This window comes from Mus caroli, chromosome 8 (assembly GCF_900094665.2).
Source record: "Mus caroli chromosome 8, CAROLI_EIJ_v1.1, whole genome shotgun sequence".
Taxonomy (NCBI): Eukaryota; Metazoa; Chordata; class Mammalia; order Rodentia; family Muridae; genus Mus; species Mus caroli.
This window is the reverse complement of record NC_034577.1, coordinates 36,930,738-36,954,909: the sequence shown is the minus strand read 5'-3', so window position 1 is coordinate 36,954,909 and position 24,172 is coordinate 36,930,738. Positions and strand designations below refer to the sequence as shown.

At 42.8% G+C, this 24,172-nt stretch overlaps 1 pseudogene; it reads right to left on the bottom strand.

Moving 5' to 3' along the window:
- Positions 1-9,790: 9,790 nt before the first annotated feature.
- Positions 9,791-22,224, bottom strand: LOC110300222 (annotated as a pseudogene).
- Between the last annotated feature and the right edge of the window lie 1,948 nt (positions 22,225-24,172).

The window sequence follows — 24,172 nt, the reverse complement described above, 5'->3', positions numbered from 1 at the left end:
AAACCCTGCCTAGGACAGTTGGCTACTCCTACAAGTTTTGTGCCATCATTGCACTAGCATTTCTTGCAGGCAGGACACCATTTTTGCTCAACTAATATCCACATATACGCAAATATACATCATATTTCTTTTTTTCTGGTCTAGGATAATATCACTCAAGTTGATTTTTTTTCATGTTCTACCCATTTACCTGTAAATTTCATGATTTTAGTTTCTCTTAAGGGCTGAGTGATACTCTATTCTGTAGATGTTCCACATTTTCTTTTCTCATTCTTCCATTCAGGAACATCTAGGTTGTTTCCAGTTTCTGGTTGTTTTGAATAGAGCAGCAACAAACATGGTTGAGGAAATATCTCTTCTACATGTAGCTATCTGGCTTACCAGCATCATTTGTTGAAGATCCTTTCTTATTTTAGTGTGTATTTCTGAATGCTTTATCAGAAACCAAGTGTACATAAGTGTGTGAGCTTATGTCTGGGATTTCAATTCAGTTTCATGGAGCAGCATGCCTGTTGTTGTACCAGTACCATGCTGCTTTTATTGCTATAGCTTTGCAGTATAGCTTGAAATTGGAGATAGTGATACCTCCAGCAGTTCTTTTATTTTTCAGGATTATTTTAGATATCCGTGTGTGTGTGTGTGTGTGTGTGTGTGTGTGTGTGTGTGTGTGTATGTGTGCCTTTCCTTACGAAGCTGAAAATTGTCCTTTCAAGATCTGTGAAGAATTATGTTGGGATTGCATTGAATTTGTAGATTGCTTTTGGTAGGATGGCCACTTTTACTATATAAATCTCAGCAATCCGTGAGCACAACAGATCATTCTATCTTTTATATCTTCTTTGATTTCTTTCTTCCATGTCTTAAAGTTTTAATCTTACGAGTCTTTCACTTGCTTGGTTAGACTTACTTCAAGACATTATATTATTTGAGTCTGTTGTCAAAAAGGGTTGTTTCCCTGATTTCCTTCTCAGTCAATTTGTCATTTGTGTATAGGAGGGCTACTGATTTTTGTGAGTTAATTTTGTATCTGCTGATGTTGCTCAAAGTTTTTATCAATTGTAGAATTTTCACAGTAGAATATTTTTTTTGGGGGGGGTCAGTTATATATACTATCATATCTGCAAATAAAGATACTTTGACTTCTTCTTTTCCAATTTGTCTAGACTTGATCTCATTTAGTTTTCTTATTGCTCTAGCTAAGAAGTCAAGAAATATAATGAAAAGGTACGGAAAGAATGGATAACCTTGTCATGTTCCTGATTTTAGTGAATTTCTTTGAGCTTCTCTCCATTTAAATTGATGTTGATTGGCTATGGGCTTGCTATAAATTGGCTTTATTATGTTTAGGTATTTCTCTGTACCACTGATCTCTCCAAGACATTTATCATGAAGGGGTGTTGGATTTTATCAAGGGCTTTTTCAGCAATGAATGAAATGATCAAATAGTTTTTTTTTCTTTCAGTGTGTTTATATGGTGGATTATATTTATCAAGTTGTCTATGTTGAACCATCCCTACATGTTTGGGATGACATTTACTTGATAATCGTGGATGATCGTTTTGGTGAATTCTTGGATTCAGTTTGCAAGCTTTTTTTGTTTTGTTTTGTTTTTTGCTGTTGTTGTTTTTGAGAATTTTTGTGTACATGTTCACAAGGGAAATTTGTCTGTAATTCTTGTACTTTTTTGTGTCTTTCTGTGATTTGGGCATCAGGGCAACTATGGCCTTACATAATGAATTGGGCAATATGCCTTATGTTTCTATTTTGTGGAATAATTGAAGGAGCACTGGCATTAACTCTTTTTAAAATCTGGTTGAATTCCATGTTAAAACGATATTGTTCTGGGCTATTTTTGGTTGGGAGACTTTTAATAACTGCATCTATTTCACTAAGGGTTATAGGTCTCTTTAAGTTGCTTATCTAAAGCTGGGTGGTGGTGGCACAGTCCTCTATTCTCAGAACTTGTGAGGTAGAGGCAGGGGAGATCTTTTAGGTCTAGGCCAGCCGTGTTTACAGAGTGAGCTCCAGGATGGCTATGGCTGCATAGGCAGAAAAACCTTGTCTTGAAAAACAAACAAACAAACAAACAAACAAACAGACAGACAGACAGACAGACAGACAAACTGCTTACCTGATCTTGATTTAACTTTAATAAGAGTTATATATTGAGAAAAGTATTTTTTTTTAAAGAATTTTTTCAATTTTGTGGAGTATAGATTTTGAAAGGATGTCCTTAGGATTCTCTGGGTTTCCCTGGTACTTGTTATATTCTGCCTCTCATTTCTAATTTTGTTAATTTGGACATCTCTTTAGACTTTAGTCAATTTGGGTAAGGTTTGACAATCTTATTTATTTTCTCAAAGAACCAACTCTTTTTTTCATTGGTTCTTTGCATTGTTTTCTGTTTTTTTTCTATTTTATTGATTTTTAGCCTTGAGTTTCAATACTTATTGTTTTTTTTTTTTACTGTTTATTCCTTTTGGGTGTGATTTATCCGTTTTGTTCTAAAGTTGTCAGGAGTATTTTTACTGTTATGAGATCTTGTCATATTTTTAACTGTAGGCACCAATTAGTGCTATGATCTTGCCTCTTAGGACGCCTTCATTGCATCCTATAAGTTTGCAGGAGTTGGGTATTCATTTCTATTCAATTCCAGAAAGTCTTTAATTTCATTCTTTCTCTTTCATTCTCTCTTAACTTCATTAAGTAGAGAGTTGTTCTGTTTCCATGAATTTGTAAGATTTCTGTTTATTTCTATTGTTATTGATAGCCAGTTTTAATTGTGGTGGTCAGATAGTGTGTAGTGACTTTTTTTATGGTCCAATGTATTTGGTGTTCTGTACAATTCTTGTACCTTGATAGACATTTTCTTCTTTAGGTCAAGGATATTTTCTGCTATGGTTTTGTTGAAAATATTTTCTGTGCCTTTGACCTGTGATTTTTCTCTTTCCTCTATTTCTACTATTTTTAGGTTTGATCTTTTCATAGTGTCCCAGATTTCCCAGGTATTCCAGGGCAGAAGAAGTTTTAGATTTAACAGTTTCCTTGACCTATGTATACATTTCTTCGAATGTGTCTTCAATTCCTGAGATTCTCCCTTCAACCTCTTATATTGTGTTGGTGAGGCTTGCCTCTAAAGTTCCTGTTTGAGAGCCTAAATTTTTCATTTCCAGATTTCCCCTGGTCTGGGTTTTCATTATTGATTCTATTTTCAATTTCTGGTCTTGAAATTATTTTATTGATTTCCTTCCACTGTTTGTGTTTTCACAGATTTCTCTGAGGGATTTATTCATTTCCTCTTTAAGGACCTCAGTCATATGCATAAAGGCTATTCTAAGGGTGCGTGTGTGTATGTGTTTCAGCTATGGTGTAATACTCAGGGTCTACTGTGGTAGGATCGTTGGATTCTTGTGGAGCCATATTGATCTGGCTGTTATTGATTGTGTTTTTACACTGGCATCTCAGCATCTGAGTTTGGCGAGATTCTAGGTGCTGATATCTGGATTTATCTTTCTTGGGTTTTGCACCTTGGTTTCTGTTTCTATCTCTGGTTCTTAGGAGAGTGTGGTGGCTGTGTGTTGTCTGGTTCAAAACTCTTCTGGGATCCTGAAAGGGGGAGCCATTGAGTATTCTGGGTACATTATATATCTAGGTATTGAGAGCTTAGTAATGGTGACGGGCTAGGAGAGAGGGTGGCCTAGGGGGTCCACAGGAGGGAGGGAAGCCGAGTGTTCATGCAGGATTTGCTTTGTTTCCTGGCAATGGAGGCAAAAAGTAAGAAGAGGCCATTGCAGAGCATCTGCTACAGAGCTGGGGCTGAGACTAGGGGGTTGGACAGAGCAAGAGATGCAGGTGTTCAGTTAGCTTAGTTGCTTCCCTGGCTGGAGTAACCTTTCGCCTCCCAAGAAATACCTGTTGTGGCTTTAGGCTGGAATAAAGCAAGGAGTGGGGGGTGGGAGAGAATTTAGGAGGGGAAAATCTGTGTGAGAGATTTTAGGTAGAGTGAGGGAGAAAGTGACTGACAACAACTGTTGGATACAGAGCTTGGGATGGGACTTGGGGATTGGGCTTGAAGAAAAGCAAAGATAGATGAAGTTCTGCTTAGCCAACCTACTTTCCTGGCTGGAGTGGCTTTCCAGGCAATGAGATGCAGTGTCTTCGTGTCAAACTTGGCAAGTGAGCTAGTGAGCTGTCTCTGATACTGTTGTATAGCAACATAGTTCCTGAATAATAAGTAGCATACCTCCTTGTAGCAAGTGTTGTTTGCCAAATGCTTGAGCAAATTCTGAGTCTCAGCTAGAGAAAACTATTCTGACTCTACTTGAAGGCACCTTACAGATTCCTGTTTCCAACCCATGCCTCTCTCCCACAACGGCCCCCCAATAATACAGTCCAGAGGTTAATTTCTAAGTTCCCATAGGGGCAGAATCATCGTATGTATCATTGTGGGGTTAAGGATGTGGCTCAGTTAGTACAGTGCATGTCTATCATTAAAGAATCTCCAAACCAGAACAAAATAATCTGTCAGTATGGGTTTTTCTCACTTCCATATACCCTTAGTTTTGAGGCTGCCTCCAAACAGGTTGTGTAGACAAGAATAAACTTAAATTCTTGATTCTTCTCTTTCCGCCTCCCAAGTTGGAGGATGAAAGGTATTCATCCACTCACTTCTTCCCTGTCCCACTTGGCTCTGTTAACTCTACACTCCAAATCAATTGACACAGTGAGATAAGACTGGTTCCCCACACAGGGATCTATCCACCGCGAAGAAAAATATTGCTTAGCTTTATCAAGAAAGTGCTTGTCCTTTCTAATCATCCTTAGACTGTAAACAACCCCAGGGAAGTTAACAATCCTGGAATAGTGTCTACTATTAGACAGAGTCAGTCTCAGTTTAGTCAGTCTTTTTTTCGGTTTGTTTGTCGTATTGATTGATTGATTGATTGATTGAGACAGGGTTTCCTTGTGTAGCCCTGGCTGTTCTGGAACTCACTGTCTAAACCACACTGGCCTTGCTCTCAGAGATTTGCCTGCCTTTGCCTCATAAGTGCTAGGACTATGGGCATGTGCCACCACATGTAGCAAGTTTAGAGAATTCTTAACAGAAAATAGTTCCTCTTCTCCATTCCTTCTTTTGGATACCATTAACACATATGTCCTTTCGTTGTTTTGTGTGCTTCAGCCTCTTGAGTGCAGGGACGAGTGGTATGAACCACCATGCCAGGATGGTATACAATTTCTGAGGAGGGATGAGTCAGTACAAACAACCACCATCTGCTATCAAGAGAATGGCATCTTTCAGAGGCTAGAGAGAAGGCTTGGGGGCTAAGAGCACAGACTGTTCTTGCAGAGGCATCAAACTGAGTTTGCAGAACCTATATTAGGCAGCTATAAACGCTTGTAGTTGAAGTGCTGGGAGCATCCAGTGACTAGCCTCTGTGGGCATTTGCAAACATGAGCCCATACCCCCCCCCTACATACACAATTAAAAATAATCTTTAAAAAAGTAGAAATGAGATGGCGGCAGCTGGTCAGTTGTATAACCGAAGGGATTGAGCACAGATTTCAGATGAGAATACGTCCTGGCCACTATCTTATTTTGACCTCTTGAGACATGAACAGAGGATCAAGTCATCCCAGGCTAGACAGCAGATCCATAGAGCTGTGAGCTCATGAATAGGTGCCGCGCTATTATGCTAAACTTCTTGTAGTCTCTTACCATTCAACAGAAAATGAGTATAGGCATTTATTTCAGTGAACTGCTTCTTGCCGCCTGAGGGAAGAAAAGAAATGGGGTTAGAGATGGATTCTCTAAGCAGCACTCTCATTTTATAGTGGATGAAACAGAAAACAGATCTGGAGAACAGATCAAGAATTGTGTTCTCAGTCACAAAACTATTTTATTAGTCTCGAGAGGTAGTCTCAAGCAAACCTAGGATAGCTGTGGATGAGAACTCAACCAAAAATAAAAGTATCCTCAGGTGGTATTTGATTTTCTTTTCCATAATGGAGGAATAAAATTTACCTTCTTTCTTGAAGGGGGCAACCTTTCCTGAGTCAAAAGGCTGTTAGAGACTCAAGGTATTTATTTTGCAAATATTCATTTTGTTTATTGCTATCCCTGTCCATACAAGACAGTGATGTGAACTTCTTCACATATTTAGTTAAACGAACAAGAATTGCTTATGGTTTCAGTTTTTCTTTCTGCTCTCAGGCTAGATCTTCCACAAGCATGTCCCACAGAGGTCTCTCCTGTAGAGTCTGACAGACTCCTGCATTCCAACATTGCATTTTGTTTTCTTATCATTCATTCTTGAAAGGATTCCTATTTGATGACTAGTGGATAACTGTAATTTCATTTTATTGGTGAAGCTTCCCTTGAGAGATAGAATCAGGAGCATGTAGTAAGTTGGTAGAGAAAAGAGGATTTAATGAAGAATTGGCACATGCGATCATGGAAGCTACATTCTAAGAATGGCTGCATCCAAGTTGGAGATCCTGGGATGCTGGGGGTGGGGGTGTGCCTCTGTGCAAAAGGGAAGACATCAGAAAGAGGGAAATCAGTGACATATTTCTACACCAAAGGCCAACTCTCTGAGAACTGAATAGTACTACTTAAGGAATCCCTGGCCAATGAGTCTGTGATTCTGGCATCTAAAAAACTTGGGGAAATCTCTATACTGATTCTCAGAGAAGATTCCAATTTGCCTTTGTTCTCTCTGTCACTGCTCTCTGATTGTCAGGTGCCTGCCTACAGTAAAGATGGATTTTATTTACCTTCTAAGAACTATAGTTATCTCATTCAGACACAGTCCAACGACATGTTAGAAATTAAATTCTACCATGTTTTAGGGCATTTATAAATCTTTAGTCATCAATTTCAGCACACACACAAACATACAACAAATATTCACACACACACACACACACACACACACACACACACACACACACACACACACATTTTGGTGAGTGAACCCAGGGCTGCATAGATACTAAATGTGGTGGTTTTCAATATGCTTGGCCCAGTAAATGGCACTATAAGCAGAAGGTATGGTCTTGTTGGGGGAAGTGTGTCACTGTGAGGGTGGGCTTCAAGACCCTCATCCTAATTGTCTGAAGACAGACTTTTCTTGACTAGATGTAGATCTATTGACTCCTTCTCCAAAACTGTGTCTGCCTGGACTCTGCCATCTTTCTTGCCATGATGATAACAGACTGAACCTCTGAACCTGTAAGCCATCCCCAATTGAATGCTGTCTCTAATACGAGTTGCCTTGGTCATGGTGTCTCTTCACAGTCATGGAAACCCCATGACACTAAATAACTACTTTTCCAGCCTTATAGTAAATGTCTTGATTTAAACCTCCCTAAGCAACTACATTTTTCTTTACCTCACTGAGATAAGGTCTAGCACTGGAACCCGAACTAGGTTCCCACAGCAGAATCCTCCAGCCTCAGCTTCCTGAGTATCTGGAACCAAAGGTATTTACTATCATGTGTAGTGCTCTCATTTGACTGGTTATAAAAACTGGCTTGGACTTGTAACAATCTGCTACTGCCTTCTGCATGCCTGGATCATAGGCATATACCATCATGCCCACTGCTATCATAACATTGCTGCTGCTATTATTATTATTATTATTATTATTATTATTATTATTATTTGTTTTTGAAACAAAATCTTATATAGCCCACTTGTTTTGCAGCCTGCTTAAAGGTTCATAATGAACCTAATCTTCTAGGTTGTTGACTGGAACCCTAGAAGAGGCCCAAGTATGGCATACTGGATTCCTCTTCTCTTGTTAAAGATTTATTTTGATTTTTGTATATGTACACATGTTTGTGTGTCTGTTATATGTTTTTTGATGCCAAATCCCTTGGAGCTGGAATTACAGTGGGTTGGTAACTACCCCTTGGTGGATGAGATATTAGTTCTGGTCCTCTGAAAGATCAGCTGAGCCATCTCTTCAGCCCCATCATTTTCTTTATAAGGTTTATTTTTATTTGCATTATTATTATTTTAAACATGATTTATTTTTATTTTATGGGATTTGGTGTTTTGCCTGCATGCACATATGTGTCAGGGTGCTAGATCCCCTGAAACTGGAGTTGTAGACAGTTATGAGCAGCCATGTGGGTGCTGGAAATTGAACCTGGGTCTTCTGGAAGGGCAGCTGCTGAGCTATTTCTCCAGCCCCGATTTTTTATTATTATTATTTTTAATTGTGTGTTCAAGCAGACCAGAAGGGTCAAGATTTCCTAGTAGCTGCAGTTGCATGTGGTAGTACTCCACCTGATGTAGGTATTAGGAAATAAACAGTATCTTCTTTTAGAGCTGTATATACTCGAAACTGCTGAGCCAACCTCTCTTGCTCCTAGGAACCTCTGAATTTTTAATTATACATTAGTGACCCCATGACCTTTGTTATTTCTACTAATGAAGATTGAAACATCCCTCCCTCTCAACAATACAGGTCACACATGCAGGATTATGGACGTGCATGCACACGCCATTAGGTAAGTTTTGCATATTATTTTGCTATTAATATACTTGAGTAACTTTTTCATTTACACCTAGAGTTTGATCCTGATAAAATGATATTTTCCCCACCACATAGACATTTTTACTCAATGCAACATGCTTTCCCATAAAACAAACAAGACTCCTCATACTCTGCCAAATCACGTACTAAAAATAAGTGTTTTGATGTGTTAGAGCAGAAAATTCAACTCAACCTAGATGCTTAAAAATGTTAATAGACACACACACACACACACACACACACACACACACACACACACACCAGAGCTAAAGACAGAAGTTCCAGCAACCACCAAATATGTAGTAAGAAATGAGGCAATGCTTTCCAGAAACGACCTCTACTTGACAGGCAGTTTGGGGAAATGAGGAGATCCTGGGGTTAGTGTGGCAAAGGCAGAATGTGATTTTCAGAAGAAAAGCAAAGCAAATCTCTCGCCTACCTTCTCATCCTAAGATTTGGCAGGCTGAGGTAGGAAGTTCACCAAATTTGAGGTTAGTTGGGCTACAAAACTATGAGTTCAAAGCAAATATAGGCTACACAGGGAAGCCTTGAGCTGTTCTCAGCAACCCAAACTCTTCCCTAGACAGAAAGGGTAGGGTTGCTGGTTACTGTGGAAACAGGTCCCCTCATCACTGCGTCATGTATTGGCTGATCCAGGTACTCAGTTTACCCGATTTTACCTACATGGAAACAAATCCCAGTGTTCTGGTGGAATGTCCCATTTAAACCCACAGGATGATCTAATTAAATGCCCCTCAACTTTGCATGTCGCCTGTCAATTGGTTTCACTTTCCAGTGTGTGTGTGTGTGTGTGTGTGTGTGTGTGTGTGTGTGGCAGTTCTCTCACGCATGTTCTGTGGTTCATTGAACTTTGAGTTTCGCCTGCTGCCTATGATCACAAGAGCAGGGACTGCTCAGTTGGTCGGGTGGGTGCTTGCTTTAGATGTAGCTCACTTGGTGGGGGGTTTGCTTTGCATGCAGAAGGCTGTGGGTTTGATCGCTAGCACTACTATGCATGATATAATATACCTGTAATCCCAGCTCTCCAGTAGAGACAGGGGGATTACGGAGTTCAAGGTCAGCTTTGATTGTTTAATGGTTTCAAGCCCTACCTGGACCATGTGAGGCTCTATTTGATTAATTAATTAATCAATTAATTAATCTTTATCAAATGTGATTTAAATGTTTAAAAATTATATTATTATTATTATTATTAGGTTTAATTTGGTTTAGTATTTTATTAGTTACTTCTCCCACGCAATGGACCTTTCCAGCTGGCCCATGCACAAGCACACTCGGGCTGCACTACAGCAAACTCTCAAGTGTCTGCCGCCAGACTTGATCTCATAGGATATCTTAGCCATGGTGCCATCAGGGGCATCGTTGGGTGTGCTCAGTAGGGCTTTCTCCACTACCACCCCATGGGCTGCCTAGAGGGGCTCCTGCGAGTACTCCACATTTTGCTCCAAAACAGCCAATCACATCACAGCCTGGTCCAGAAGGTTGCCGTTCTGCCGCTGAAGTCCTGCCGCTAAGATACTGCTCCTTTCTTGCCCGGACCCCTCCAAGGGATCTCCTCCTGAGAGTCCGGCAGATGCTCATAGTAGGTCAAGACTTCTCTGGTGATGTCTGGATTAGGGCATGTCCAGTTCCGAATGTGCAGATCAGAGAGGACAACCCACCAGCCCAGCTCTTCCACCCACTGAAACACAGCCAGGTCTGTCTCTTCAGTCTTCTCTTTGGGGGAACCAGCTCATAACTGCATCTTCCAAGGCAGGCAGATGGCTAGGCTCAAAGATGGGACCAGTTAAGGGCTGTAAACAAACTTCCTGCAAAAATCCTTTGCTTGCTAAGATGTTTGCGAAGCTCCTTCTCCCAGGTGGCTCTGGGATGCAGTGCCCTGAGCAGGACATCCAGTTGTCTCAGGTTCTCCGATCAAACACCAGCCTGAGCACATCTCAAGGGAGAATAGCCTGGGCTGTCAGCTGGTTTAAGCAATGCTGCTCCACCTGCTTGAAGAACTTGCTAGGAGGTCTCCCTCTCCACTTTGGTTGTCCCAGTCCTGTGGGACTCTGTGGCATTTTTCAGAGTCCCCTGATGGCCTCCTACAGCCCCATCCAGGCAAGTGGGTAGAAGAGAGCAGCACCGGAGAACAAGGATTGGTAGCACCAGGTGTATTCATTGGTTCAGAGGAGGCAGGCAGCTGGAGGGAGGGAGGGAGTAGGTTGGTCCTCAGAAACTGTGGGGGACGTGATGGTGTAGGAGCAGTGAGCATCACAGGGTATCTGGGCTGAGAAGTTAAAATCAGGGACCTTGAGGACCAGGGCAGGATTGTGTCTCATCAGGCTCTGGCTCCCCCAAGGACTGAGGTGGAGCAGAGTCTAGTTTTCCTGGGCTGCTATCAGGTGTGAGGACTGAGCTGATCAACAGGAAGTTGTGGCTCTGAGTCTGACTCAGCCAAGACAGGAAGGCGGACTAGCTGAAGTCATGCTGGCTCTGACCCAGAAAGAAAGGGGAAACTTCCAGCTCTAGGAACCCGCTACTTGACTGAAGTCAGGGCTGGGTAGGGGTCTGAGGTTGAGACTGGGGCTGAGGTCCTGGGTGAGCTTGAGTCTGGGCTTGTTCTCAATCATGTTCCCTAATGGTGTACTGAAGTTGCTGAGGCTGTGGAGACCCAGGCTTAGGTTTTTGAGGTGGTCCTCTGGATCCGGCAGGAGAAGTAGAGGTGTTGGAGTCAGTTAATTCTCTTTACAGAGACTCGGGTAAAGCTGGGTGTTGGAAGTGACTGCTTCCATCAAGGACTCAGTTTCTTGCTTTGTTCCATTGTCAGTAACTGTGCACTCCTCTGACCCTTCAGAAAGATACCAGGGAAACACAGTAATACCCAGTAATGGTGTCTATAGCGGTTTTGAACCAATGACACTGCCCGGAGCATCTGGGATGAGTGAAGCAGTTTTTTTCTAAAGAAGAGCTGATGCAGCCGGGCGGTGGTGGCACATGCCTTTAATCCCAGCACTTGGGAGGCAGAGGCAGGCGGATTTCTGAGTTCAAGGCCAGCTTGGTCTACAAAGTGAGTTCTAGGACAGCCAGGGCTACACAGAGAAACCCTGTCTCAGAAAACAAGAAGAAGAAGAAGAAGAAGAAGAAGAAGAAGAAGAAGAAGAAGAAGAAGAAGAAGAAGAAGAAGAAGAAGAAGAAGAAGAAGAGCTGATGCTTACTGAGTTTTTCTATCTGGCACTCCCGCTCTGGAATGCTAGATGTTGTAATATCAACCTCTCCATCTCTTCGACCCCTGCAGCCATTGACAGCTGCTGTATTTACCTCCTCTTCCTCCTCTTCTCTGTCACTAGTTTCCTCTATGATCTGAGAACTGCACCTCTGTCCCAGGCTGTCTTCTGCCCCTTCCATCATAACCTCAGGCCACCCGGTTTGCTTGGCCAGAACAGTTTTCAGTCTCTGGAGTTGGCCTTCAACAATCCATTTGTTTTTCCTGTAGCTAGACATACTGTACAGAGTCGTGTCAATCTCATTGATGATAATGGCAGATCTGTTGAGCTCAGGCACAAGGAAGGCTGGAAGAGCAGCCTTCTGTTGAGATGACTGGGCCTGAAAAGGTTGGGTCCACAGACTGTCACAGAAGGATGGCTCTGCTCTCTATGCCACAAGGAAGCAGCACAGTATCTCAGACACATTGCCTCTGGTCAATGAGCTCTCTGACACCTTCTCCCCCCAAGATCTTTAGGGATTGACAGGAGGAGGGCAGACCAGGATCGTGGAGTGCAGTCTTCAGGAGCTACACCAGCAGGTCTTGCACTTTGTCCAAGCTGTCACCTTGACATAAAAGTCCCCCCTACAGGACTCTCAGACTAGGAACATCTTTGGTAAGGTCAAAGCCTAGCACTTTGCCAAAACTATGCAGGAACTCCACAAATGGTCAAGCAATCTGAGAAAGCCCTGCTGGACAGTGTCAAACCAGTGATGTGTGTGAAGTCAGGCAGGGGCTGGTGGTCAGTCAGCCAGACACATATTCCCAGTGGGCTTCTTCATCTCCTCCAAGATAACCCACTGCCTCTGCCGCTCCACCAGCCACCTCTGTGTGGCAAGGTCTTGTCTGCTCTATGGGATGGCCTGGCTCTGGGCTCTTCCTTTCCCTCTTTACCTTTTACTTCAGCTTCTGTTGTGTCCCACCAGCAGATCACAGCCTGGGTTCTAGCCTGGAAAGGCATTTTGGAAACCTGGAAGAGAAGAGGAGCTAGGCGGCGAGAGAAAGAAATGTAGCTAAGACAACATTCTGATCAAAGCTCACTTTTACTATTTCCAGACACTCAGTTATAAAGGAAGGGGGAGGGAACCCGATTTCCCGCCAAGTAACTCGGGGTCCAGTAACAGGACGAACACGTGTGTACCTCCAAGCAGCAAAGCGGCAGGGTCTAGCAGTGGGCGTGGCAGGATGAATGAGCAGGAAGCTCCACCCTTGAGCAAGCAGGTTCCATGCTGGGGAAAGGGAGACCACAAGCTTCTCCTGCTTTGTCTTCATCTTTGCTTTCTCAGCCTTGAATTCCTTCTCATTGTCCTTCAGCTTTAAGTTTTTCTTGTCTTGCTTCCTCTTGCTCCTGGCCTGTAAACCATAAGGGAGGTCATTTCTTCTCAAACTCCGAAAGCACCTCTGCTTGGGCTGCCCTTGGACAGGAGTCTGACTCTCCTCACTGTGCCTTCTGCCTCATCTTCTTTTTGCTTTTAGTCATCTTTGCTTTATTCTCTTCACTCAGTGTTTCTTGAGTTTCCAGTTTCTTTGGAAGTCTATTGTCTGTTTTATTCAACCACTCAGGCATTTTGATCTTAGGAGGCCAACCATGGCCCCGCTTCACTTTGGGAACCTCCTTGTTCTTAGCCTTCTCATTGTTTCGAGGTCAGCTTTGTTTGCTAGTAATTGCCTGAATTCTGAAAGAAATCCCCTCTGCTGATAACTGGACCCACTGCAAGCCTTCTGGTATATCTCTTTCTCAAATCTCCAACAGGCATGTGGGGACTGAAGCTGAAGTGCTCATGACAGACACTGTGTACTACATTTTGGCTCAGGTACTTGATAACTTTTGGAAATTGCTTCATTCTCTTCCCACAGGGACCACAATACCAAGTCTCCCCCTGCCACCGTGGCTGTCATTCTTTTTCTTTCTTTCTTGGTTTGCTTTCTTTCTTTCTTTTTCTTTTATCAAATATTTTCTTTATTTACATTTCAAATGTTAGCCCCTTTCCCTGTTTCTCCTCCAGAAACACCCTATCCCACCCCCCTACTCCTGCTTCCATGAGGGTGCTCCCCTACCCACCCACACACTTCTACCTCCCCACCCTGGTATTCCCCTACACTGGGGCATCAAGCCTTCCCAGGACCAAGGACCTCTCCTCTCATTGATGCCCGACAAGGCCATCCTCTGCTACAAATGCGGCTGGAGTCATGAGTCCCTCCATGTGTACTCTTTGGTTGGTGGTTTAGTACCTGGAAGCTCTGGGAGGGGTCTGGTTAATTCACAGACCACATGAAGCTCAAGAAGAAGGAAGACCAAAGTGTGGATGCTTAAGTTCTTCTTAGAGGAGGGAACAAAATGCTCATGGGAGGAAATATGGAGACAAACTGTGGAACAGAGACTGAAGGAAAGGCCATCCAGAGACTGCCCCACTTGGGGATCCATCCCATATACAGTCACCATACACAGACATTATTGTGGATGCCAAAAAGTGCTTGATTACAGGAGCCTGATATATCTGTCTCCTGAGAGACTGCCAGAAGCTGACAAATAAAGAGGTGGATGCTTGCACTCAACCATTGGACTATGCATGGTGTCTCTGATGGAGGAGTTGGAGAAAGGACTGAAGGAGCTGAATGGGTTTGCAACCCCATAGGATGGCTGTACTTCTTCATGCACACCTCTCTTTGCCATCCATACTGGAGGGGAAGACAAACTTCTTAGGTAGCAATATGTCTCTTCAGTACATCAGTACAAAGACTGCAGCTACTTCTCCAGTCATCTCTTCTCAATCAGCACAAGCTTCAGGGGCACTGCTGACATTATTACTTGTTGGGGAGACTGTCTGGAAGGCAGCTACTGGAGAAGGTTGAGGGGAACCTTGAGGAGAAATCACTGGAACTTTCATGGAGGCTCCCAAAGAGATGGCTGGGAAAGCAGGTGAGGAAGCTGGAGAGACTGCTGGAAAGACTTCAGGAGGGACAAGAAAGCATGCTACTGGAGAGACAGCTGGAGAGCTTTCTGCAGATGCTGCCAAGGAGGTTGCTGAAGAGGCTGTTGGTGAGACAGTTGGATTTAGTTGAGTACTAGGTGGCTGGTCAGGGGCTGACTCAGTTAGGGGATGTTGGAAGTTTGAAGACTGGGTCTCTATTTCTTCCTGTTCAGAGTCACTGCCACTATTCAGGCCAAAGCTGTTATCCCTTATGACAGATGGGGAGGTAGGGCTGACAAAGATGGAGGTTGATATTTGGCTGTCATCTGCCAAGAGACTAAAGGCATTAGCATTACTGAGAAAAGAACAGTGGAGTGCAGAGATCACAGGGTTATCCTCCAGAGACAGCTTGTGCCATGCACGCATCAGCTCTGTGTCATCTATACCATAAAGTCCTCCACTCACTGGCTCTGCTGCCAGAGAGTCAAAGGGCTGGAGGGAATCTTCACTGGGGATTGGAGAGTTGTCCAGGTGATCAGGAAGATGTGAAGGATCATTTAGATAACTCACTGTGTGATCAGGGACCAGAATAGAGACCTCTTAGTCTCTACAGAGGAGACAGGTACACACCTTTACTTCTGACTGCTCTTCCCCAGCTCCAGACTGCCTATCAAGCCCATGCCATTTCCTGTCAGCTCCTTTTCTGTTGCCTTATCAGGATGGATGTCACTGCCTACATCCTGGGAAGGTGCAAAGGTCTGGATACTCAACCCCAACATTGGAGAAGTCTGTGGGGAGGTGAAAAAATCTTGGGGGTCCATTGGAAATCATCTCAAAATCAGGAAAAGAATGATACAGTTCCCATGAATTGAAGTTAAGCCCCATGGGACTCTGGGTACCACTGGCCCAGAACTCTTGGCTTGAAGATTAGTGATATGACTTGGGGATGATGGTTTGTCCCCCAAGGATACCATTGAGTGGGTATTGTCCCCCAGGGAACTGAGAAAGATGGGGTGAGTCCTTGAGGATGTTGCCAGGGTTTGTGGGTGGGTACCGTGAGTAGTTCTGAAGACAGTCATAGGCTACATGGAGGTTATGAGGGGCAGGAGGAGTTGAGAGTAGAGTTCACAATCTGCGAAGTAGTAGTGTGAGATACAGTAGATAAGCCATTAACATTCTCATCCCTATCCAGGCTTTGCTCTGGCCCTTGCTGGGGGAAGCTCATGGGAGACTCTTTAGTGTGTTAGTGTAGAGGCCCTTTCCCCTAGAAAGAAGAGGATGTCAGTCCTGAGGCAGCTGGTGCAGGAGGAGAGCCAGTAAAGCGAAAATGGCCTTTTGCCTCCAGTTTGCCAGGAAGATGCTCAAATCTCTTCTGGCTGCACCTGACTCCAGTACTCAAGGCTAACGAGAGGCTGAGGTGAGCCCATCTGACTCTACTTAGACTGTATTTTAAACAAAAATAGCAGCAACTATGAAATATAACCTGGACTTTTCCATTTTACATGATGGTTTTCAGGGATAATTATCTGTACTGTGGTTTTCAATTGCCTTCTTTCTCAGCATCTATCTATCTACCTATCTATCTTTCTATCTATCTGTAGTGTGTGTATGCACGTGTGTGTGCATGTGTGTGTGTGCACGTGTGTGCGCGCGCGCGTGCGTGTGTGTGTGTGTGTGTGTGTGTGTGTGTGTGTGTATATGTGCCTGCCTTTACTTGCTGAGCCATCTTGGTGACTCCCCAGTTGCCTCCTCGATGCCAAGCCTTTATTTAAAGTTTAGATATTTCTTCTGATCATTAGACTCATATGTGTATGTACTCACTAGAAATCTCTATTTAGGTATCCTACAGGTATCTCAAAGCCATATGTGATGTCTATGAATGATAAAAATGTACTATCCTCTCTTTATAACTGGACGCATCCACTCAGTTAAGCAAGAATCTTGTGATGGACTCCAAGCGACTACCCGCTTTGCAAATCTCTAGTTAATCACGCGCTAGCACTTCTAGTCTCCTTTAAATTCCATTAGGAAAGTTCACTCCTCTCTATTCCCACTCCCATCACCCCAGTTTAGCTTTTAGCTGAGAACTGCAACCAACTGTCAAGCTCTGTGACAGTTTTAATTATTTTGAACCCAATCGTCACAGTCACTAACCTCTGATCATACCAGTCTGCGAATATGAACTTACTGGGAAATGAAATAAAATACCTTTATATTTGCAAAGCCCTGCTGATTTGTTCCCCTGGACAACTTGCTTTGTTTTAATGGAGTGTGATGGTTGGGATGCTCAAGTGTTAGAAGCTTGGTTCTTAGTATGAGCGAGAGCTGGATCTTTAAGAGGTAGGACCGCTGTGGAATGGTTTTTATGTGTGTGCATGTTGTCCTAAGGGGAACTGAAGCCATTTTCAAGGGATGTCTTCATCGGTTCTTACAGAGAGGGCTGTGCTAACTGGAGTCTGACACTGCACTATTGTCTAGATTTCTGACTGACCGTATCATCTCTGGCCACCCCACAAAGTCATATAGCAGGTATCAGTTAGCTTCTATCTGATACCTTAGCAAATACTTTAGGTAATTTAGAGATAAAATAAGGTTCTTTAGGTTAACCTGTTCCAGCCTGTTGTTGGTTGGCCTTGCTTTGGGATCTGTGGCAAGGCAGCACACAATGAAGTGAGAACATGGAGAGCAACAGAGCCCCTCATTTTGTGGTTGGCAAGCAGGAATAAGAAGAGACCAGGACCTCACAGTCCCCCTTGAGGGCACACTGCCCAACCCTAAGATGCCACCTCTACTAGGCTGCACTCTTAATTTTTTTGTTTTAAGATTTTCATTTTAATTTAATCTCTTTCATCTGCTCTTAGGACTCCTTTCCTCCTACTAGGTTGCCTCATCCAGCTTTGATATGAGAGCATGTGCCTAGTCTCATTGTATCTTGTGACTTGTTCATGGAGATCCGTGGGAGGCCCACTCTACTCTGAAGGAAACTCAAGGACGATGGGATCTTGGGTAAAGGGGGGCTGGGGAGCAGGTACTGGGAAGAGTGGACGGAGTGGAAATTGTGAGAGGGATGGGTTGAAAACAACAAAACATAAATAAATAAGAACATTTTATTTATTTATTTATTTATTTATTTGTTTGTTTGTTTGTTTGTTTTTTTGAGACAGGCTTTCTCTGTATAGCTCTGGCTGTCCTGGAACTCACTCTGTAGACCAGGCTGGCCTCGAACTCAGAAATTTGTCTGCCTCTGCCTCCTAAGTGCTGGGATTAAAGGCGTGCGCCACCACTATCTGACTTTATTTATTTATTTATTTTTATTCTATGTTTTAAATTATGTGTATGTATGTGTTTGTCTGTGCCTATATGTACAGAGTGTGAGTGCCTGGTGGAGGCCAGAAGAGAACTTGACAGAGTCAAGTTCTCAGGACAGGTTGACAGAGTCCCAGCAGCTGGAGTTACACATGATTGTGAGCTATTGATGTATATAATGGGAATCAAACTTCGCTCCTCTGCTAGAGCAGCAAGTGCTCTTAATTGCTTTCCAACCTCACTTCTTAAAAAAAAAAAAAGTGTGGGCTGGAGAAATGGCTCAGCTGTTAGCTTTTCCAGAGGTCCTGAGTTCAATTCCCAGCAACCACATGGTGGCTGATGACCATCTGTAACGGGGTCGGATGCCCTCTTCTGGTGTGTCTGAAGACAGCTACAGTGTACTAATAACATTAACTAAATAAATCTTTTTTTTTTTTTAAATGTTTATGTAGGTGTGATTGCAGTGTGTGCGCACATGTGAGAAGTACATATGTGTGCTTATGCATTCAGGCCAGAAGAGGGCGCAGACACCCAGTGCCTGCTTTACCACTTTCAACCTTATTCCTCCGAGACTGGGTCTGCTGCTGAAGCTGGAGCTCTGAGACTGGGTCTGCTGCTGAAGCTGGAGCTTGCTAGGCTGACCTGAGGCCGAACCTAGCAAACCCCAGGGGTTTTCCTGTTTCTACGCTGCTCCCACAGCCTTAGGTTGACTGGTGTCCATTGCTGTGTTCGGAAGTTCGGGTTTCCGTGTTTGCACGCAGGCAAGCTCTCTTACACACAGTCCTAACTCCCTAGCCTCAAGGCCATACATCTTGAAGAATTTTTGTTTGGTTGGTTTGTTTTTTGTCAGTTCTCTACATCACAAAGTTGGGGAATGAGCTTCTCATATAGGAACCTTTAGGGGGTCACTGAAGAAGCAAGCTTTAGCGCTCAGCACGCCGCTATCTGCTGGCAAGCTGTGGCCCAAAGGCTGAACTAATAAGCTCCTCCAATCTTGGACTTCGCAGTTTCTAAAAGTAGAAGTTTAAGAAATTACATTTCCGGGGACTGGCGAGATGGCTCAGCGGTTAAGAGCACCGACTGCTCTTCTGAAGGTCCTGAGTTCAAATCCCAGCAACCACATGGTGGCTCACAACCATCCGTAATGAGATCTGATACCCTCTTCTGGTGTGTCTGAAGACAGCTACAGTATACTTACATATAACAATAAATAAATCTTTAAAAAAGAAAAAGAAATTACATTTCCGTTTTGGGTCTGGTGAGATGGCTCGGCAGTTAAGAACATTGGCTGGATTTTTGAGGTTCAGGGTTCAATTCACAGCAACCACTTGGTGGCTCATGGCCATCTACAAAAGGGATTTGATGCCCTCTTCTGGCACGGAAGTGTACGTGCAGACAGAGCACTCATATAATTAATACTAGCAATAATAAATACATTTTAAAAAGAATTTTCTTCTTTTTACTCCTCCTCTTCTTCCTCTTTACCTCCCCTCTTCCTGGCACCCACTCTTCCTTCCCCACCTTTTGCTCCTCCTCCTCTTTCTTGCCTCTTCTTCCTATCTTCTTCCTCTCCCTCCTTCTCTTTTTCCTTGGCTACTAGGGCGATTGAATTTAGGGCCTTGAGCAAGCTGACCTATGCTGCCAATTTCCTCATCTTCTTTTTAATTTTTGAGACAAATTCTTGCTAAATTGCCCAGGTAGCCTTTGAAAGTATAATCCTCCTGACTCCTACCTGGAATCGCAGTCCTATGTTGCCTGGCTAATCTCTCTCTGTTTTTCTGTCTCTGACTCTGTCTCTCTCTGTCTGTCTGTCTCTCTCTCTGTCTCCTCTTTCCTCTCTCTTCTCTCCTTCTACCCCCTCACCTCTGCCTAAAGATTCTCTTCATAATAACAAAATCAAATTGTCCAAAGTGCAATCCTAGGAATTCATAATTTTAAAATAAAAACATTGATCAAAGTGGGCACAGCAGTGCACATCTATAATCCCAGAATTTGAGAGCTGAGGCAGGAGGATCAAGGAGTTCAGGCCTCATATAATCCAAGAACGACGATTAACTTTCTTTTGTAATTTTGTGTACTTACCAACAGTGGCTTTGTTACTTTCCTTTCTCCAAATCCTATTAGGTTGGAAAAAGTGATGCTTGAGCAGAGTCGTTAAATATTTCTTAGAAACTATGCTTGGGGGCTTGGGGAGCTGGAGAGATAGCTCAGTGGTTAAGAGCACTGACTGCTCTTCCAAAGGTCCTGAGTTCAAATCCTAGCAACCACCCGTAATGAGATCTGACACCCTCTTCTGGTGTGTCTGAAGACAGCTACAAAGTACTTAGATATAACAATAAATAAATCTTAAAATTAAAGAAACCATGCCTGGGCTTTGTTTCTGGGTAGGCCCTCTCTGCACATTCTGCTGTAAGCTCTCAATTGTGACTGGCCAGCTACTATACTAGTTCCTCTAATAGGCTAGCCTCTTCCAAGCAGGAACTTATTACACTTTCTGACTTTTAGTACCACTTGGGTCTTCCCATTTGAGCAGGATGGTTTAATTACACTTCCAGCCTTGAGACCTTTTTCCTTGGGAAAAACCCCAAGTGGAGTTAGTCATTGCTCATTTTTCTGAGTCTTCTGTGACATTATTGGACTGGAGATATGGGTCAACCAGTAAAAGATAAAGCTGTTTGCTCCTAAGTCTGTGGACTTGAATTTGATCATGGACACAAAGATGAAGGAAAGAACTACTTCCAGAAGTCATTCTCTGGCCTCTCTGCACATGTGTCATGGCATGTGTGTGTGTCTTTGAGCACACGTGTACATACACATACAATAAATAAATAACAATCTTTAAAAAGGAGTACATTTTGTTGTTGATGGGGGTTTTTTAGTTATTTTTCTTTTAGTTTGCTTGTTTTGATTATTGTTATTATTTTTTGAGAGAGAGAGAGCATGAAGTTGGGTGGGTAAGGAGGTAGGGAGGACTTAGGAGGTGGTGGGGAAAGGGAAGAATATGATCAATGTGTTTCATGAAAACAATATAGATAAAAGAATATATTAATGAAGAAATAAAAGGTGATGTTCTATTGTGAGAGTCTTCTGCCATACATCTTCTGCCTCAGTTTCCCTGTGTGCAAAGATTAGCACATGCCTAGCCTCAACCTGACTTTCAACACCAGACATTTGTCCCCTCTTGAGACAGAATGTGTCATCATCTTCGGATGCTTTCCTGATAGAGAAGTTAAACCTCTACCCTCTGCCTCACTTGCAGTTCATGCTGGGAACTCTAGTACGGGAGAAGCAAGATGGCTTTGGCAGGAGGGAGTATAAAACAGTGTCCTAGAGATTAGCCTCCAGATATCTAGCAGTCCAGCCGTTATGCATAAGTTATTTTTGAGTTGCAGACTTGATCCTAAGATTTCATACAGTGTTAGAATTACCCAGAGAGTTAATTCAATTTTGATCCCAAAATCTGTGCCTTCCAAACTTTATAGTACAACAGAATCATCAAAGGTCCTGGGTCTTGTTAAAGCTGGAGTGCTGGGTCAAACTCCAGAGGGTTTGTGTGTGTGTGTGTGTGTGTGTGTGTGTGTGTGNTGTGTGTGTGTGTGTGTGTGTGGCTTTTTGAGACAAGGTTTCTCTGTGTAATAGAGCTCTGGTTGTCCTGGAACTCTTTTTTTTTTTTTTTTTTTAGACAAGGCTGGCCTCCAACTCTTAGTGATCCACCTGCCTCTGCCTCCAAAGAACTGGGATTAAAGGTAAGGACTGGAGTTTCTGATTCAGTTAGGTTGGGTCTTGGTCTAAGTGTTTCTAGCTTAGAGTTCTAGCAACTTCCAGGTAATATTGAACACCACCATCTGAGTCCTCCATGCCAATTCAATGCATGCTATCTCTTCCTTTCCCTTCTCAGGTGCCTCATACATGGGGTTAAGATAGGGCGTTACTACACTATAAGAGTTAATGTTTAAGAGAGACTGATGGTGTGTCTAGACGTTGGTGTCAGCATGAACTTGACATCTGTGTCTTATCCTAGATTGTAACCATAAAACATGCTTTACGTCTTAAGAAATTCTTCCCTTCCTCGTTTTCCCTTCTTGTTCTTTTTCATCTTCTCCAGTTCCTCCTTCTCTTTTAAGTAAGACAAGGTTTTGTGGTTGGCCCGGCTAGCTGGTGTTGCAGAGATCACCCTGTGTCCAATCTCCTGCATGCTGGGCTGATGTGAGTGTGCCACAGTCGTGGGCCATCAAGCTTCTGGGTTGTTCTTCCTCAAACATGGAGCATTCTTCCTTAAGCTTCCTTGAGTTTCCAGGTCGTAGTCACATGTCCTACATGCTTGTGTTGCAGCTCCTTAGGGGCACCCATTTCTTAGTTCTTGTTAAATCTATTTGGGTTTGAGATTAGGTCAGAACTTTCAATGATTTCTGAAATGGCCCTACCTAAACAAATGTTTCCCATCTCATATTATTTCATAATTGATGATTGTAAAATCAACATATTGATCAGATTGAGCATGGTAGTACACATTTATAATTCCAGAACTTGAGAGGTGAAGTAGGAGGGCCAGGAGTTCAAGGCCAGTTTAAGCTATGTAGCAAGTTTGAAGACATCCTGGGTCAGATGGATTCTAACAACAAACAAACAAACAAACAAAGAAGCAAAAACCTCCCAAACCAAACCAAAGAAAACTAAACCAAAAAAACAGAATAAATAAATAAATAAATAAATAAATAAATAGGTAAATAGATAAATTCTGAAAAGCATTGAATGTTCTAGTCCTGCAATACCAACTATCCAGCTAAGATTTATTCCATGTGTAAAGATAAATGAGCACATCCATTTTGTTAACATGAAATTTTGTTTTCATCTGCCATAAATGGTAAAATTGCATTACTGCAAAGAATTGCTTAAAAACATCTTGTTCTGATTTATCATCAGTAAATGTTTGATTTGCATACTTCTTTTATATACCTATCTTCAGAGGGTCAGACAGATTTCTTGGGAGAATCAATATAGCAAAACAGTAAAAGGTTTTGAAGTCCTGATCTAAAACAAAATACATATAAAATAAAACAAAATAAAATAAATAAGTCAAAATGGTGACAAAAACAATGCAAATTAATCTGAAATCTGTAACTGGGAGGAACATACACAAGCACCCTGTCTCATGTGGAACACACATTGGGTAAGTTGTTTGTAGAGATTCAACTATATTTTTCCAGATGGCTACACTCACTTATCCTAAACCATTAGTTGAATAATCTATCTTTCCCACTCTGATGTGAAATGACAGTTATATTTTTAAAACTAGGCTTTCATACAAGATATTTTCCAAATAAGCTCAACCTATCCCAATGACCCTTAATAGGCAAGGCCTTTATATTACTATCTTTGAATTTTTGAATTTCTTTTTTAAAAGTTTTTTTAAACTTATTCACTTTACAGTCCACTCACTGCCCCCTCCTAATCTTCCCCTACAGTTCCAACTTTAGCCACATCTGGGTGACAGTTGGACAGTTGTCACCATGGGATATCTCTTAGCATTACCTCATCACAGACTCATCACAGAGGTAAGACTACAGAGTAAGATAATTGAGGTGTTGGCTTTAGGAGTCATGATAGGCAGCATAGTGCCTTGTGGGATTGTGGAGAATATTTTAGGAGGGCTGGGTTACTCTGGGGATTTAGCTCACCCCAGACTGACCCTACCCAGCATATTTAAAGAAATTATAAAGACTGCATTTCCAAGAAAGAAAGAGTTGTGCGGTGGGTGTAAAACTCATGCCTTAATGATAGCTGTCTACTTACTTCTGACACCATCAGAAAGAATTCATTTATTTGAGATAATCTGAATTTTTCATGTTAAAGGCAAGATGTGATGTAGTATGCTGACCAAAGACTGTGAAGAGGATACCCAGTTTTCCCATCCCGATTTGACCTCAGAATGGAGGTTCAGCTCAGCTTATTGGAACCTCAATTTTCTTAATCATTTATAGAAGGTAATTAGGGTAGTCTCTACAGGTCAGAGTGGGGACCACGGGGGCAGACGGCTTCTGGGACAGGCAGGAGCCACAGAGCCGCTGAGGCAGCACCCTTTTGGGGCCGCAGACATCCGGCACCCTCCCAGTCGGAGGACAGTGACCTGCCCTGCAGAGAGC